The sequence below is a fragment of the Pinus tabuliformis genome, chromosome 7 (assembly GCF_031772625.1).
Source record: "Pinus tabuliformis cultivar Carrire ecotype Pingquan chromosome 7, CPIR1, whole genome shotgun sequence".
NCBI lineage: Eukaryota > Viridiplantae > Streptophyta > Pinopsida > Pinales > Pinaceae > Pinus > Pinus tabuliformis.
Genome location: NC_142293.1, coordinates 1540232386 through 1540241086, shown reverse-complemented (window position 1 = coordinate 1540241086; position 8701 = coordinate 1540232386).

Here is an 8701-nt window from a genome sequence, read left to right as displayed (position 1 = left end):
CACTAGCCTATATGCAACAATCCATGATGAGCTGGCAAACTCTTCGCCAATTAAAAGGGCAAAGTGTACAAGGCTACACTTAATAATTTAGGAAAAGAGCTTTGATTCTAGGAATTTCTTTAGACTCACCTGAAACTCTGTTGAAGTATATAAACATCCCACTAGCATAGATGAGGTATCTGTCCAGGCTACACATGTAGAGGCTAGAGGCAAGAATGTGAACCCAGAACTTGGGGGATCATCAAAACCCATTGCAAGCAAAAGCAAGGAAAAGAAAAAACAGAAATGGCAAGAGAGGAAGACAAATGTTGTACAAAAGACCAAGCCTTCATGCACTCACTGCAAGAAGGATGGACATGATGATGAACACTGTTGGATCCTGCATCCGGAGCTGAGACCCAAGAAGTTCGATGGCAAAAAGAAGAAGACTGCTGCAGCTATTCAAAAGGATTTGGGGTCAGACTCAGGAGATGAAACAACAATCGCAACCACAGGTATAAAAGGTAAAAATTCTGAAGCATCTACTAGTAATTCTGCACAATCTACTGATAATAAAGAAAATGAGAGGAAAAAACATGAGCTTTTTTATATTCGAGTTATTTCCAAGCATCAAAAGATTGATACTTTGTTTGATAGTGGCTCACAAGTAAATTTAATTTCTGAAGCAATTGTAAAGAAGTTGGGATTACTAACCACACCTCACAAGAAACCATATCCATTAGGTTGGTTATGTGATAAAGCAAAGCTACAAGTGACTAGACAATGTAAACTTAAGTTTTATTTTGGGTCAGCATTTGTAGATGAGGTTGAGTTAGATATAGTTCCTTTGGATATATGTGGAATTGTTTTAAGAAGTCCTTACTTGTATGATAGGAAAGCTATTTTCTATAGAGCTGAGAACAAGTATCAACTCGTTAAAGATGGAATCGAATATATTGTAAGAGCTCATAAACTCAAGAATAATTATATTCTCATAAACTCAGGGCAGATGAAAAGAATTGTAAATTCATATAAATAGTTTTTATTGATAGTTGTAAAGGAAAAGAAACCTGATAAAACCAATGTATTTGAGGGTTGTGATGCTAAAGAACAAGTAGAAAAAGTTGTTTCAGAATATGATATACTATTTCAAGAACCTAAAGGTCTGCCACCCAAAAAGGAAATAGTACATGATATTAATTTGCAGCAAGATGCTCCATTGCCTAACATCGGAATGTACAGGTTGTCCACTTTAGAGAATGCAGAAATCAAGAAGCAGGTACAGGAGCTGCTCGAGAAAGGGTTCATAAGACCCAACACATCACCATGTGGGTCTCCAATTGTCTTGGTGAGAAAGAAAGACGGCTCATGGAGAATGTGCATTGATTACCGAGCACTCAATAAGATAACGATCAAAAATATTTATCCCCTTCCTCGCATAGATGATCTATTAGATCAGTTAAAAGAAACTGTTTATTTTTCCAAGTTGGACTTGCATAGTGGCTACCATCAAGTCAGAGTTGCAGAACAAGATGCATGGAAGACTACTTTCAAGACAAAGCAGGGATTGTATGAGTGGTTAGTTATGCCTTTTGGCTTAACTAATGCTCCTGCTACTTTTATGAGAGTAATAAATGATGTACTCAAACCTTTTATTGATGATTTTGTCATTGTATATTTGGATGACATTCTTATATTCAGTAAAACATGGGAAGAACATTTAAAGCATGTCAAGCAAACTCTAGATGTTTTGAAAAGACAAAATCTTTATGTTAAGCTCTCAAAATGTGAATTTGGCAAAACATCTTTGAATTATTTGGGTCATATTGTAGGGGGTGGTGAATTGAAGATAGATCCCTCTAAGGTTGCAGTCATTGTAAACTGGCCTAAACCCAAATCTGCTACAGAAGTGAGAAGCTTCCTTACATGCTTTAAGAGGATTGAACAAGGTGTTTCAGTGGGGAGGCAAACAGCAGAAAGCCTTCGACACCTTAAAAGAAAAGATTAGTACAACACTAGTACTAGCACTGCCCGATCTTCAAAGACCATTTGAGATTGAAACAGATGCCAATGACTATGCCATGGGAGCAGTGTTGATGCAACACGGTAAACCCATATGTTATCATTCTGAGACATTTAATTCTGCAGTAGTTAATTATCCCACATATGATAAGGAATTGTATGCATTAGTACAGAGTGTGAAAAAGTGGAAACATTATTTAATGGCCAAAGAGACAGTTATACACACTGATCATCAACCACTTCAATATTTGCACTCCCAAACTAAGTTGCAACAATCAAGACACTATAGGTGGATGGGTTTTCTACAACAGTTTCATCTTGTCATCAGATATAAAAATGGCATACACAATAAAGTTGCAGATATGTTGTCCAGACCAATCATAAATGCATCTACTATACTTAAGCATAATTCAGTATTGCATGAAAGCTACATTGAACAGTGTGCTCAAGATATAGATTTGAAGGATGTATATGCAACTTTAAGTCGCGACAAACTAGTAGAAGAATTTGATTATCATATTAAGGACCAACTCTTGTCTCATTTTTGGAAGTTATGCATTCCACAAACTGAAAGAGTAAAGATAATTCGAGAAGCACACACTTCTCTAATATCAGGTCACTTTGGTGTAAATAAAACAATTGCACAGCTGCAAAGATTTTGTTATTGGTCAAAAATGAATGAGACAGTTTCTAGATATGTAAGAGGATGTACCATGTGTGCTAAAAGCAAGCCCAACAATAGAAAACTAGGCTTGTACACTCCACTACCAGTTCCTTCTCATCCTTGGGAAAGTGTTTCCATGGACTTTGTTGGGGGACTGCCTAAATCTAGAAAAGGTCATGACTATTTATATGTTGTTGTGGATAGGTTCAACAAAATGTGTATTTTAATACCTTGTAACAAACAGATTACAGCTGAACAAACTAAAAAGTTGTTCTTTCAGCATGTATGGGTTCATTTTGGATTACCCACTTCCATTATATCTGATCAAGATACCTGATTTGTTGGGAAATTTTGGTCAAGTTTGTCGGAATTGATGGACACCAGACTGAAGAAGAGCACAACTTTTCATCTGCAAACATATGACCAAACAGAAGTGGTCAACATGACAGTAATCCAGTTGCTCAGAGGCTATTGCAGCAAGCATCCCAAGCTTTGGGATGAAAATTTATGTTATGTGCAGCATGCTTACAACCGAGCTAAACATTCTTCTACACAGAGATCTCCTTTTGAGACCTGTTTTGGTTTCACACCAAGGTCTCCCTTAGATTTTGTCTTTGGTAAAGACATAGCAGTGGATGGACACAGTGATGTGGACAAGGCAACCAAGTTCATTGAACAAATCCAAGAGATTCACCAGGCAGTACAGGAACAACTGGAAAAAAGCCAAGCCAAGTACAAGCAAGGCATGATAAGCATCGGATTGAGCATAGTTTCCAGGTTGGTGATCAAGTCTGGCTGTATATTAGCAAAGACAGAATGCAAGGTGAAGGTAAGAAGCTGAAGCCAATAAGGTATGTACCTTTCAAGATACTTGAGAAAATTGGTGAGAATGCTTTTCGCCTTGATTTACCAGCTTACATGCACATCTACTCAGTTGTCAATGCAGATAGCTTGAGACTATTTGAACCTTCATTAATTGAAGATCCCGAAGAGCAGAGTCAATTGCCTTCTATTGATGATCTGTTGCCTGAATATCTCAATGAGTTGCAGGAAGATACAATTCTAGACAGGAAGGTGAGAACTACGCGCAGAGGGGATGTTGAGTACCTCAGGATTGGACTCAAAGGTTCAAAACCAAGCAATGAAAAATGGATAGAAATTGGACAAGCGAGGAATCTATACCCTCACTTGATTGATGCTTAAAAACCAACTTTTGGTGGTCCAAAAGATTTTTCAGTGGGAAGGTCGTGATCCGAATTGGATCCTAAAGAACTCTCTAAGTTTTTATAACTCTGTAAAATTCATGCCAAAGTTTCAAAGACTTACAAAGGTCAAGCTTATCAGAAATACCCTCGGAACAGTTGTAATTTGTGAGCAGCGCAGAGCAACGAGGACCCTCGGTCAAGCGCGCAGACCGTTGGCCCATGGTAATGCGCGCTGCCACGAAACAGCAAAACGGGAGGTCTTTTTGAGAAACGGGGGAGGTTTATGGTAAGTCGCTAATCGCATATCGTCGGGCAAACCCCTCAGAGAAGAAAAAGTCCTGAGCAACCCGGACCCGAAAAGTAAAAAACCGTACGGAATTCGCTGATTCCATCAGAGGCAGGTATCACACATAAAACGGCAGGATATCGGAAGGGCTTAGAGCGGTAAGTGGTTTCAACCGAGTCCCTCCCGATGCCACACACTGGGTGCCATGCGTCCGGTGGAAGAGAGAGAAAACCGCTCACATCGGACGGGTAAATGTCATGCAACTTACCCGCCCGACATGGACGGAGACCGTAGGATCTGGAGGCTCCAGATTGACGGCGGAAATGCGATCCGATGGATGACTGGATTCAATGAGGTAAACAGGCTGAGTTGTATAAGGTTTGAAGTCCATCATGGACGATGAGTTGGCAAAGATTCGTGTTTCGCAGGCAAATCTTGGAGAAAACGGAAATAACGACCGTTCAAACATTTCCAAGAGAACTGACACTCAGTTCGTTATGAAACATGTGAACAACTCCCTGTGAAGCATTACACAGTGATGATGACACAAAACAGGGGAATTCAAATGGACAGAGGCAGAAGAACCAGAACGCCGGGAAGCGGAAACGAACAGTCAGAAAGCAGATTGGCTTTAAAGCCACGAACTGACAGAGACAAAGTAAGCAGTGAGAAAAGTGAGTAAGAAAGCTAAGAGCAGAGAACAGAGAAAGTAAGTCAAGCTGACCTGCAGAGCAAAGGCAACATCGAGACAGAGCCAGAGAGAGTCAGAGAGTCTGTGTACTCCAGAGAAGGCTTGAGAGGTTCAAGCGAACTCCTCTATATATGCCTATCATGTATGAGTCTCAGATTGGGCTCATACTACTGTGACCAATAGAGGTCGAGTTTTAGTAAGGAGAGTCTGTGTACTCCAGAGACTTGGGGGATCCAAGTACAGTCCTACTGATTTATGTCTATTGAGTGAGACTCAAATTGAGCTCATTGTCGTAAAAAACTCTACTTTGAAAACATAATAGACAGGCCACCACTGAAGGCTGGACCAGGAGACGTAGCCCAGGAGTATTGGGTGAACTCCTTATTAAACTTGTTGAATTTACATGTTTTCCTGTTGTGTTTTCTCTAACTGCTTCAGTGTCTATGTATTTCACAATCTTATCGATCCGTTGCATAAAGTAACATAGGCACATCCATGCACATGAGTCTGAAATACCTTTAATTCTTTGTCCTGGATAAATTCCAGATCATTATAGCTACTCCAAGTTTCACGATATGAAACATCATAGATGAAAAGATATAGAAAAATGTCATGATGGGTTGTTTACTCCATAAATCACATTTTGCTTCCACATTTAGACTCCAAGAATCACCCCAAAAGTTACTCCTTAGCTCCTCTTGCGACCACAAATCTGTTCATTGATGAATTCATGTTAAACTAAACTCATATTTCCTTTATTTATAGTTTTTGTATGATCACTTATGTGGTTGACTTGTAATACTAGTTGGGTCAACCTTCTTATACTTTGGATGGGCCATCCTAACAAAATATTTCATATCTCCTCATTCCTATGGAACTAGAGGGATTTCCCTATACTATTGGTAAGGTCTCTGAATAAGATTTCCAACCATATATCCTATACTCCCATTTGAGCTAGGTAATTGATGTAAAAATGCCTTCAAAGATAGGGTATCCAAATGGGGCCTATTTGTACTTTGGTTGGGTCATGTTGAAAAAATATTTCATATCTCCTCATTCCTTTGGAATTAAATAAAATGACATATACCATTGGAAAGGTCTCAGAATAATTTTTCCAACTATATACCCTATGTTCATATTTAAGCTAGTTAATTGGAGTAAAAATAATTTCAAAGATGGGGTATCCAATTGGGGCATCAAAAGTCCAAAAACAATATTTCCAACAGTTTTCATTTTTCAATCTTTATATTGAACATAAGTAGGCTCCTCATGTCTTTGGCATTAATGACAACAATATTTCTAACATTGAGTTCCTTCCTAGACTCCTATGGTTCTTTGTAATCCCCCAATTTTCCCTTAGATCCGACCTTTAAGTTGGAACTTTAGTCTTCTCTGGTTCCAATCTTGTCACCAAATCTGCCATAAGAAAGTCCATATTGTGGGATAATTTTTGGAATTTTCTCTCCCAACTTTGAGAAACTCTCCTCTATCAATTCATTGGCTATGGTTGGTGTTCTATTACTTTTGCTTAAATCGACCTAGATCCCCAATAACTCCCCACAATATACCCAAAGAAAGTTGCTATCATACCAATATCACTTGTAAATTGTTCTGAATATTCTGTTGGATAGTTCATCACAACAAATTTGATAAATAAATTTACTAGACTCCAAAATCTATATTATGAGGGTTAATTTTTCCTTAAATTTATAGAATTATTAAGCTAATGCTTATCACATATGCATGCAAAATGTAAATATGTAGAAAATAGAGAACAAATAGATCAATTAGTCACAAAATCATAATAACATGAGATATGACTTAAGGAACCTTTTCAGGAGAAAACCCAGTTGGAAGATGAGGCTACTCTTCTATCTGTTTCTCTTAATGTAAATAGAGGCAAATACAAAGGAGTGAAACTTGTAGCCCATGAGCTGCTAAAGAACAAAAACCCTCTTTGTTTTCTCTCTCTTTATCCACTCTTAGCTACTCTTCTCATCTATGGAACAAAATGCATTTGAATGGAACTGAACCCCTTTTCCTCCTGGTAGCCCTATTCTAACACAACCCGATGGCTAACTAGGGGTTAAATTTGACCCATTTATGGTGGTAAAAATAGGAAGGTCAACTTCCCAGTGGCATCAATTTTACATATCGGCTTATTTTGAAGTATTTCTTGTGTCATTGGAAAGATATTTAGGCACGTAGAATAACACTAGGGGGTCTAGGGTAAATGAGAGTTTTTGGACTATAAAAATCTCTAGGAAATTCCTCAAGTTTCCTCTGGAGGGTTTAAAACCCTAATTCATCAAACTAGGACCCACCAATAAAAGTGATCTTGCAAGCCAATTCATCCCATTTTTCCACTCTAAAAGCATCAAAATGGGTGACAAATAATATATTGATCCAATGCAGATCAGGTATTGTTACTCATGGTATTTTAAGTCTTCTACAATTGCCTATTGATTATATCATATATCATTTCTACTCTACTCCTTAATCCATGTTTACTTGAGGACCCTTCAAACAACCAAAACTCTAATGAACTATATGATTGCATCTTTTAAGGGACTTAAACTTGTAGAGGAGTCTTAAATGGCCATAATCAATTTTGTTAGAACTTTTCCATTTAAAGAATTTATATAAGAAAAGCATATGATTTTTATTTTCTAAACAATGTTGTTATGAAATAATTTCGACAAATATTTGTACATATTTTTTGTCCTTTAAAAATAATATGCAAGGGGAAAAGAATCGTTGTTCATCTTTTTAAAATGAGAAATCTTAGAGACTCTCATGGTTAATGTGCAAAGCATCTTCAACATGTATCTTTCTTTCATCTTAATCGATATATATATATATATGCGTGTGTGTGTTTTACATTTTTTTGCCAAGAAGGAGTGGAGGGAGGAAGGGGTGGAGGGAATATATTTATCGCCTTCCCCTTATCATATATGTGTGGGAGTAACATTCCTAATAAACCACCCACTTAAATTAATGTATTGTACTATTATTTATAAATAATAAAAAGATTAATAACGTTATTTATTATATTTTTATATAAATTTATTTTCGATATATAATATTTTGTAAATAATGTTATTATTAAACTTAATCTTGTACATATAATTATTATAAATTTATCTTAAATAAATTTATTAAATTTCAATATATATATATTTTAAATTTTAAAATACATTTTACAAATATTAAATTTAATACATATATAAGTTTTAGATTTTATAATTCATATATATAACCACCATCATAACAGATATTTTTTTTTTTTTTTTTTTTAATTTACTTTATATGGTTTATCTTATTCAACTAGTATAAATAACTATTTAAAAAGTTTCACAATCAAGCTCCAAACTAAAACCATGGGAGATTGTGCATCTTAATTGTTTAGAGAACAGGGGTAAAACTCTAAATAAATAATCCCAAATAAGCAATGGCAACTAATCTAGGTATCAAATATTTATATATTATTAAAGAGACACTATATCAATTCGCACAGAAATTAATGCAGGCTTAAGAGATTAAGCAATGGCAACTAATGTGGACATCAAATATCTATATATTATTAAAGTGGCACTAAATTAATTGAAGGTAGGTAAATAAGAGATTTTGAATTAACTTTTTTATGTAGGTACATAAGAGATTTTGAAATTATATTGATTTATAAATATTTTTTTTTTTTTAAATCATGAAAATTGGTAATTTATTAAAATTATTTATGGGCCAATTTTAATTTTTAAATTGATAGATTATCAGTGTGATGTATATTAAATTTGGAATCAAAACATACTACCACCATAGCTCAAGGATATATTCAAATGCTTGCAAATTAGATA